This window comes from Coenobita brevimanus, chromosome 17 (genome assembly GCF_032717465.1).
Source record: "Coenobita brevimanus isolate Jiangsu-jjx chromosome 17, ASM3271746v2, whole genome shotgun sequence".
Taxonomy (NCBI): Eukaryota; Metazoa; Arthropoda; class Malacostraca; order Decapoda; family Coenobitidae; genus Coenobita; species Coenobita brevimanus.
The window spans coordinates 18,075,349-18,086,733 of record NC_136970.1 but is presented as its reverse complement, the minus strand read 5'-3'; the positions used below and the strand labels follow the sequence as shown (position 1 = coordinate 18,086,733).

Below are 11,385 nucleotides of genomic sequence, written 5' to 3'. Positions count from 1 at the left end.
CACACACACACACACACACACACACACACACACACACACACACACACACACACACACACACACACACACAAAAGAAACACTAACACCCATCAGCAAAACTTCGCCGAGACATAAAAGTTACACACACACACACACACACACACACACACACACACACACACACACACACACACACACACACACACACACACACACAAAAGAAACACTAACACCCATCAGCAAAACTTCGCCGAGACATAAAAGTTACACACACACACACACACACACACACACACACACACACACACACACACACATTCTGTCTGCCTTAAAGTTCAACGTCGTGGGTCTGTAGGCTTCATAGCACCTCTTCCTTAGTGATTTAAGTTTATGGTTTATGCCTTAACTTTATCCTATAGGTTATTTAATGTTGTATATTCCGCTTCCCGTCCGATCAGCGAAGTTAAGCAACGCTGGGTCTGGTTAGTACTTGGATGGGTGACCGCCTGGGAACACCAGATGCTGTTGGCATCCGTACGTGTCAAGTGAGGTTGGTGGAGGATTAGTGCCCCTCCCTGTAAAACAATTAACTCTAAGCCTTTGTCCACCCCGTTTGGGATACATGGCGTCTGGCAATGAATGAAAAAAATTAATGATATTGTTTACATCGTTTCAGTATCGACATAGTTTAAAGTAACATACAAGAGGGCTGTGATATGTAATGTTCTGAATAAATCGCTAAGGAAGAAGTGTTGCGAAATCTCTAAAGCCACTCTGAATGCATTCTTCTATCTATCTATCTATAGCCCGACGCCCTAATCCCGCAAAGGGTGGCCGCAGACAAATCGCCTCCAAGTCGCTCTGTCACCCACCATTTGACTACCCTCCCCCCAACTCACCCCCCCCCTCCCTCATATACTTCTCAACTCCATCCCTCCACCTCATCCTCGGTCTACCTCTCCCTCTCCCTCCCTCCACCTCACCTACATACACCCTCTTAGTCAGTCTTTCATTCTCCATTCTCTTCACATGTCCAAACCACCTCAGTGTATTTCTCCTAATCTTCTCAACCACATCCACATCCACCCCACAGCGTTCCTTCACTTCTTCATTCGTCAACCTGTCCCTCCACGTCACTCCACATGCTCCTCTCAAGTAACTCATTTCCACTGCTCTCACTCTTGACTTGTTCCCCTCTTGCAAGGTCCATGCCTCGCTTCCATACGTCAGGGTAGGGATCACAATACTATCATGCAGTGACTTCTTAACTTCCATACTCTCCTCCCTATTTCTCATCACTGCTTTCAGTCTACCAACAACCTTCCTTCCCTGCTGTACCCTTTCACGTACTTCATCCCCCAAGGCTCCATCCTTACTCATCACACTACCCTAGTACTTGAATGCACACACATTCTCCATATCCTCACCATCCAATCTCACTGCACATTCTGTGACTTCATTCCTCTCAAACACCATAACTTTACTTTTGTTTACATTAACTTTCAGATTCCTCCTCCTACACACTGTCCCAAATTCATTCACCAAACCTTGCAACTCCCATTCGTCTTCACTCAACAGTACTGTATCATCAGCAAACAGCAACACCGGAAGCTTCCAAATCTCACCCTCATTCATTAGAGCCACCCCCACATCCACTGCCCTACCCTGCACCTCCTTTACAACCCCATCCATGTATATATTAAACAGCCATGGAGACATCACACAACCCTGTTTCAGTCCCACATTGAGATCAAAGAACTCACTCAGCTCACCATTCACTCGCACCGTAACCCTAGCTCCTTCGTACATACTCTTCACAGCATTCAACAATTTCCCCTCCACTCCATATATTCTTAATACCTTCCACATACCTTGCCTATCTATTCTGTCATAAGCTTTCTCCAAGTCCATGAAGGCAGCATACACATTCCTTCCCTTCTCTCGATACTTCTCCACTAAACATCTTAGAACAAATATCTGATCTACACACCCTTTTCCCTTCCTAAATCCCCCTTGTTCTTCTCCAACTAGCTCCTCTGTCATATGCCTAACCCTATCAATGAGTATTCTACCATATATTTTACCAGTCACACTAAGTAGGCAAATACCCCTAATGGTTACCACATACTTCTCTCTCTCCTTTTCCTTTGTATAAAGGAACAATTATACCTGATTTCCATTCCTCTGGAACCCTTCCCTCTTCCCAAGCCAATCTACACAACTTCCATATCCACTCCACAACAACCTCACCCCCATACCTAAGCATTTCACCACACACTCCATCAATTCCTGGAGCCTTTCCCAACTTCATATTCTTCATAGCTTCCACTACTTCCGCCCTACTGATCTCTTCCTCCCTCCTCTCATCTCTTCTTCTCCCAGCCATTCCCCAACCACTTATACTCGCACTGCTCTCACTCTCCACATTCAACAAATCCTCAAAGTGCTCCTTCCATCTCCTCAGTTTCTCTCTCTTCCCCACCAACAATCTATTATTCCTATCTTTCACTCCCCTACTATTTCCCCTTTCACACTGCCTTACTTTCTTTACCTCCTTCCAAAACAATTTCTTACTCTCCCTCCATTTCATACTCATATTCCTCCCAAACTCCTCATCCACTTTCTTTTTACTCTTCTTCACCAGTCTCTTAACCTCCCTTCTCCTGCTCACATATACCTCTCTCTTCTCTCTCTCATCTTCTCCCCTACCTCTACTCGCTAACCATTCACTATATGCCTTCTTCCTTTGTTCCACAGCTCGTTTCACCTCATCATTCCACCATGGTGTCCCTTGCACACCCTTGCATCTCCTCCTCACTCCACAAACCGCCTCACACGCTGCGCCTATCTCTTCCGTGAATATCTTACATACGTCTTCCACCCCTTCCATCTGCTCTAGCTCATACCTTCCCAGTCTTTCTTCCACTATGCTCTTATACTCTGTCATTTTCTCACTATCTTGCAATTTCTCCACTCTTCTCACAGGAGTTGCTTCCTCCTGTCTTCCCCTTCGTCTCCTCAACCACTTTCTTTGCAGCTCTACCTTGGCCATCACTAAGTGATGGTCCGAGACTCCATTCCCCCACCCTCTCCACACTCTTGCATCTGACACTTGTCTTCTCATTCGCTCATCCACACACACGTTGTCTATCATTGCCTTTCGTTCAACAAGTTCACCATTCATCCTCCTCATTACTCTCCATGTATACAGGTGGATCATCTTATGCCGAAAGTAGGTGTTGGCTATTGCCAACCCCTTACAAGCACAGATGTCCACCAAAGCACTTCCATTCCCATCTACGTCAGCTGGCACACCCCACTGACCAACCACTCCATCCACTCATACATTCCCACCTTTGCCATTCATGTCTCCAATCAACAGCACTCTCTCGCTCCTCTCAAACTTGTCCATACACGCTTCTACACTCGCCCAAAACTCATCTTTCACTCTTGCCACTCGATCCTCTGTCGGGACATACACACATACAATCACCCACGCTTGTATACCTACTTTCATCCTCACCCATACAATCCTTGCACCCACTGTTCCATACTCTCTTATAATCTCCTTCCACTTCTTGCTTATCATCAGACATACTCCCTCTCTTGCCCTCTCATTTTCATTGACTCCCGCACATATACCTAGACCATATTCCCATTCTCTCACCCTTTCACCTTCCCCATTTAGTTTCAGTCAATCCACATATATCCACTTTTGCATCCTCAAGCACCTGAACAATCTCTCTCTCTTTCACTTCATCATTCACTCCTCTCACATTCCACGTTCCCACCCTAAGAATGTCCTTCGTCCGTTCCTTAGTCGTCAAAGTATGGTCCATCCGGGTCCGAGGCGCTTTGTTCACATTTTTAGTTAGTTCTTTTTACGGGGTGGGGCACTAACCCACCACCAACCCTTTTAGTCGCCTCGTACGACAAGCAGGGATACTGGGGGAGTATTCTTGAAAACCCCCCTACCCCCATATATTAAATGGAGTGGTTGGCTTCTTAGCACCTTTTCCCCAGTGGCTTATTTTGCTTATTACACGGGATTTTCTCTTATTTCTATAATGTTAATACCAACATTTATTTGCGTCGGTGAAGCACAAGAGGATAAACAAGCGTAAGATGCAAAATAAATCGCCGATTAAGAAGTGTAACGAAGTCTGTTATCCCAATTAGGATGTAACAGGTTTCTTGTAGACTTAGTAGGCTCCGTAGCACCTCTTCCTAATCATTTTCTTTCTGCAGTAATTGGTACCTTAATATTCTCGTGTATTATTTTTATGCGATATTAACTCTCATGATCAAGATAACTCTGTCCCGATGATCAACTGTTGCCAAATGACTTTGTTTCACTGATTAAGCTAATGGAGTCTGAGGATGTTAGTACCATTTCCTTTAACTTTCTCTTGGTTGGCACAACTCCTTCATTCTTTTCTAGCCAGTGTTAGATTAGTTTATTTAGCTGAGAATAAGTCACAAGAGCCAGACATTATTCCTATTGTCGTCCATGTATTTGCAAACTATGTTGATATTAAAAAGGCAAGGATAACATACAAGAGAATAGTAAGGTGTAATCCCTGACTGAGAGACTTCAAACGTTTGTTGGTATTAAAAATATTAAGGTACATGTAATATATAGAGTAAATCACTACGGAAGTGGTAAATGAGACCCTTTAGACACACTGTATATTTAAAAAAATAAATAATTTATACGATATATATACTAATATTATCGTTAAACTTTTATTTTGTTTAATTAAACCTCGTGACTGACACAAGGCATGGGAGTCAGACTGCTGAGGGAAACATATTTATGGCAAAACTGTAACACGGAGAAACAGTGTGAATATTGAAGGATGTTACTATATAAAGAGAATTTATTTACCATTGAGTTTGTAAATTAGATGGTGGTAGTAAAGTACATCTCTCTGTATCTTAGGTTTTCTTTAGTTCTTTGAAGAGCAACCTCAGCAAAAGACCTCTAGTCATTCCTGTCCCTCTTCTGCAACGACTTGTCCTAACCCCTTAAACTGCCATTCCTCAGATACCCCCATCTACTCCCTTCATCTCACTCTCGACTCGCCGATTCCCTTCCATTCACCTCAACGTCATAAACCTTCCTTCCTTCCCATCCATCACATACTACCCTTCCTTAGATATTCCCACCCACTCCCTGTATCACATTCTTTACCTACCTTTTCCCTTCCATCCACCTCACCATCAAACACCTTCCTTCTTTCCTATACTCCTTCTTCGTTCCCATCCACCACCCTCACCCTCCATATTGCCCTGCCTCTTCTCATTCCATTTACCTCTCATAAACCCTCCTGCATACTATGCTCTACCATGTCTCCTCTCCACCTTCTCCTTTGTCTATCTTTTCTTCCATTTAGCTCTAATAAACATTCCCTCTACTCCCCACCTCGCCCAGCCACCCAGCTCTCATAAACTGCTCCCTCACTCAACACTTTGCCTCTCCATTGAGCTCTTTTAACTCTTCCCTCTGCTTCCCACTTCGCCTCTCCATTCAGCTTTCATAAACCTTGTCTTTACTCACCATCTCGCCTCTCCGTTCGTCATAAACTTTCCCTCTGGTCTTCACCTCATCTCTCCACCTCGTTCATAGTCGTCCATTCGTCACGCTCTTCCTCTACCTTTTCTTCCATTGGTCACGCTATTTTGCACTCCTAAACGCATTCCATCACTTCACCATTTAATTATGTCAACTTTGTCTTCCTTCGTTCATCTTACCATCAACAATTACGCACCCTTCCTCACATACTAACAATGATGTATATAAAAAAACAATTACGTGGAAAAAGATTACATATGGATTCAAAATATTGGCTGAGAGACTACAAATGTACCAAATTAGAAACTATGAATGAAACAGAGAGGAAATGCATGTACTGAATAAAGGAGGACTGAGAGAGAGAGAGAGAGAGAGAGAGACTTTCTCTCTTTCATACTCCTCTCTTCTCTCTCCTCCTCTTCTTTTCCTTCCATTAAACCTTTCTTACCATAACTTTCCACTTCTTTATTTTTCTCCCCGTTCTCCTTGCCCTCCCTCCATCCTCCCCTCTGCTTCTCCTCCTCCCCTCCCTCCCTCCTACACCCCAAAAAAAAGGATTTTCACGTCTTCCATATCCTTTTCTGTTTGGATTTTTATTCATAGTTTTCTCAGAGACTTTAAAATTTATCACTGGAAAGCAAAACTCATAGTACATAATGTTTATTTTTACAGTACATCGTTCTTTTTTTTCCTTCTCTGTTTAGGCAATCAGTTTCATTATATTTTTTTTTATTTGATTGTACCAGAGTTTAGTGGTTTTATTTGTTAACAGAAATATCCAGGTTGGCTATTGTGTTTTGATTGGTGTAATCATTTTTAAAGCAATCGTAACACATCAATATACTTTTATAATCCTTGGTAAAGTGTTTTTTTCTCATGCACTGGTTACCGGTATTATCAGTTACCTTTCTGAGGATAAACTTGTATATATTCATCATCGTTTATCCTTTGTCTCTCTTTTATCAGTTATTACAACATTTTGGAAGGAAATCGTGCTGTTCAAGGGATAGAAAACATTCCACGAAAAACATCTGTACTGTATTTGACAGCTGAGTGTGAGTGGCTGCTGGTGGGTCCGTTTGTGTGTGTGTGTGTGTGTGTGTGTGTGTGTGTGTGTGTGTGTGTGTAACAGTCAGGTAAGAGAAACACAGATTTAGACGGGATCATGCAGGAGGCAAAGCGGTCAGTTTGTTTTGAGGCTGAGGAGGTGGAGTGGGGGGAGGGGTGGGGGGTCAGAGGTTCGTAACGTGTCAAGTTGAAGTAAATCTTTCACTGCCTGTCGTCTGTCAGAGTGAACTTCATGGGTATTGGATAGCAGTCCTGCGCCAGAGAGAGAGAGAGAGAGAGAGAGAGAGAGAGAGAGGGGGGGAGAGAGAGAGAGAGATTACAGCTATGCAACTGTTCTTAATTGCCATCACTCGTAATAAAAAAGAACAAATATAAAAGTCGGTTCAATGTCTTTCACATATATCAGGCTCACGAAGTATAAACGACAGTGTGCGATAGAGCCACTTCCTGTACCACAGTGGACCTTTGTCGTGCCGTATGACTCCAGCCAACACCATATCATCTATGATCAATTTGTCATGCAAATGCTGCGTGATCAATGTCTCTGTACAATTATTATTCTTTTTTTTTTTCTTTTTCAAATGTGCAAACGGGTGTGCGGACCAATCAGCACTTCCGCAGCCGCACCTCCGCACCTTTTTAGTGTGGTGACCACACACCGCACCTGCACACACCATTTCTTACTTCCGCATAGTGCAGATGTGCGGAAGCACGGAAGGTGTGCGGAACTTGCCAAGCACTGGTTATTCAGTCAACATTGATTTTTCTTCTATTAATGCACATACTGAACTGAGTGAAGAAACTTTAAATATATTTTATTTCTCTGTGTATACAGTGAAGTACACTGCAAACTGGTCCTCGCCACTGAAATAATACTCTTCTTATTCTCATCTTGGCAACCTCCCATGTCTCAGGTATACATATATGATACGAGTATACAGTAGGATATATACCAAATTATTTTTAGCATTCAGAAACTTAGCTTCGTCATGTCACAGCATTTCTACTAATAACGTTTTTCTCTACACTGCATAACTAAGTCCTTTATCTTCTACCCTAATATTCTCGTTGTAATTCTATTCGGAATTATTTTCATTTCACTATATATCAGTAACGAATGACAGCAAACATTGTGTTGTAAAACATGCAGAAAACGTGGAATACTTAACAAAAAAAAAAAAAAAAAAAAAAAAAACGACTATTGAAATGCCAAGAACTTGGGCCCCAAGCTTTCGACGCAAAGCGTCGGTCGGCATGGCTCCGCCAAGCCTTGCACAAAGATTCGCCATGTAACCTCCTTGACAAGGTTCATTGTGGGTTGAAACGAGACTAAAGGTAAACTAAATTAACATAGGTCATAGACCTATGACAAGGTCGTAGACCTTGACCTTAAACCCCTTGGTCTTGCTGACCTACTCAGTCCATCGTCCCTTCATACTCTATCATTGAGAAAAGTTTGAAGTCCGTCAAAGGGCAGGAGTATCGAAACAATGCCCATATGATCTTGACCTTTGATCCTTCGACTTTGTTGACCTTATCAGTTCATCGTCCCTTCATACTGTATCACTGACAAAAGATTGGTCGAAATCGGCCAAGGGGTTCGGGAGAAACCACGCTCAAAAGGATAAACTAAGTCGGCCTCAAATGACCTTGACCTTTCGTCCCTTGGCCTAGCTGGCCTAGTCAGTTCATCATACCATGCTGCATCACTGACAAAAGTTTTGTGGAAATCCGTCCATGGGTTAAAAAAATTTTGCGACCAGAATAGTGATATGGACGAAGAGACGGACGGATGGAAGCACGCGCGCACCAACGCACGGACGTACAGACCAATCACTTGATGCCCTCTACACCATAGGTGGGCGACGATATGATAATATGGAACAGACTTTTACTGCAGTAACTGTAGTCTGATGCCATGAATAATTGCCTCTCAGTCCATAGTGTCCCAGGAGAGTCGAGGATAATTTGGAAGGGTGACTAACTGATGCTGGTGACCAATTAATGGCAGCAGACCTGGGTGTGCATCACAGAGGGCAGTGCCTGGAGGGATGCTGGATTATTACCTCAGTCCGGCTGTGCTGAGGCAGAATGAATTACTTACCAAGGGATGCTGGATTATTTCCTCAGCCAAGATTCTATGAGGCACTCTGAATTATCTACCAAATCAGGATGATGAGCGACTTACAGTGACATCATAAGAGCATGTCTATGTCTCTCCCCAGTGACAGTATTTCCTGAGCGACAAAATGATATGGGTGTTTTCTATTTCATACAATGCATTGCGTTTCCATGAAGTTAAAGGTTTGTTGTAGTTTTAGGGAACTTTATTTCTTGAGCAAAAAAACAATTTTTATATTTCATCCAGTGTATCAGGCCGACAACAAGAAAAAAGTCGCAATAATTTCAGGGGACTACATGGATCCTATACTGGGTTACAGCTGGTGTTTCTCAGTCTTTGCCCACTCAGGGTTTAAACCCAGGTAGTGGCTACTAAGAAAAATAAAATGTCTGTCCATGGTGTGTGTGAAGCAATGGGAGACCACAGGCGGTAGGTATGATAATGGGACGTGTGTGTTGTTCCACTCACATGTGGGTATGTTACATTACACTTATTTGTAGTAATATTTTCTGCCTTACAGCATGCAAGTTTTAAACCTCTTCACTACGATGGTGTACTCTTGTTTTATTCTGGTTGACTCAGACGATTTTATTCGGCTTTGGAGAGACTTTTGAATCTGGTGGGGTTAGATACAGACTAAAGTAACCCCATTCCTGATAGAAATCCTCTCTACTTTAAGCAAAAAATACGTCTGTAAGAACCAAGGATAGGTTTGTCAAAATTGGCCAAGTCAAAGTCTGATTTATTTTTGCTACTACATCCATCCGTGGATGTCACCAGCTATTGGTCTTTTATGATCATTATCATCATCATCATCATCATTGTGAACCAACTAACGTTAATTTTCATGAGTTTGACAGGATCCAGATATATGAGTAATAAGCAGGAAGATAAGAGTGATAAAGTCTCTCAGTAATAATCTCCTCACCCAAATGACCTTTTTAAGTCCCTCAACAGCACCACTGGCCACTCCCTCTCCTCGTTACCACCGCAATGGCTCTGAACCATGATATATTAACCTTTAATCATAGGCCCTTTTCAACTCTGCATTAAGGCTTATAATCGAATTGAATGTCCAGATAATGAGCAACTCACTGCACTTTCTCGCGTTAGATTATATTAAGGACACATCTCTCTCTCTCTCTCTCTCTGCGCGCGCGCGTGCGTGCGTGCGTGCGTGCGTGTGTGTGTGTGTGTGTGTGTGTGTGTGTGTGTGTACATGTGTGTGTGTGTGTGTGTGTGTGTGTCTGTGTGTGTCTGTGTGTGTGTGTGTGTACATTACAACCACAACCTCTAGACTGTGTACATACATATCAGTCCTCGGGCATTAAGCTGGGATGTACAAATATATACTAACTGCTTACGCATACACCATACATTACCCTTTATTTAAGAACTAAAACTGTATAAACAAAGAAAACAACACAGCCATAGCATGAGCCTTCCACCTCCTCACGCCCAATACAACACAACTGTAGCAAGAAAAACACATTATAATCTTCCACTTCTTCACTTTCAATGCAACACAGCTGTAGCAAGATAAACATTCTAACCTTCCATCGCCTCACTTTGAAAACAATTCAACCGTAACAAGAAAATTGCACTATAGCCTTCCACCTCACACTTAATACAACACAATTGTGGCAGGAAAAATACATTAAAACCTTTCACCTCCTCACTCTCAATACAACACAACCGTAGCAAGCAAAACACATTATAACCGACCACCTTCTCACACTCACATCATCGCACCATAAAACTAATGTATGTATGTTTTTCATTAAGAAATATGAGCTTCGTCCTACAAGGTATTCCTTTCTTCCTTCGCCTGCCCCTCATTATAATCAAGTACCACACCGCACCTCAACACACCATACCATCACACCCGAACACACCACATTACACCACACCACTCCAAACACCACCACCACGCACCTCACCACACCACACCACACCACACCATACCACACCACGCCACAACATACCTCCTGAACTCACACAAGGGATATTATTGGGTACTCTGGTAAAAATCACACACACACACACACACACACACACACACACACACACACACACACACACACACACACACACACACACACACACACACACCAGATGAGGGTTATGGACTTCCTTTCGAACGGTAAAAAAAAAAAAAAAAAGTCCGAAGACAGGGGACGGTGGAGAGGAATGGAAGGAGAAGAGAAAAGTGATGGAAGGGAGGGACAAAGAAGGAGGGAGGAGAAGAGAGAAGGAGGGACGAGGAAACATGGAAGGGAGAAGTGATATGAGGAGAGGAAGGAATATAGAGGTGAGGGAGAGAAAGGTGAGGGATGCGAGAGAGGTCAGGTGAAGTAGTTAAACAAAAATAAGACGTGAAAGGAAGGAAAGAATGGAGAGAAAAGAGGAAAGGGACAAAGGAAGTGAGGTGAGGGAGGAGAATATTAGAAGGGGGGAGAGAAGGAGTGGGGGAAAGGGAAGAGGTATAGGATATATTAAGGGGTAAGGAAGGGGAGGCAACTGAGGGGTGAGGGAAATATTAGGAGTATGAGGGGAGAGAAGCAAAAAGTATATACGGGGGAGGGGGGAATAAAGGGAAGAAGAACTCATGGACACAGAACGAAAGAAAGAATCAATGAAG

The 11,385-nt window shown here is 43.0% G+C and overlaps 1 pseudogene; it reads left to right on the top strand.

Annotated features, from left to right (window-relative positions):
* Positions 1 to 390: 390 nt before the first annotated feature.
* LOC145391272 (5S ribosomal RNA) lies at positions 391 to 510 on the top strand (annotated as a pseudogene).
* Positions 511 to 11,385: the final 10,875 nt, after the last annotated feature.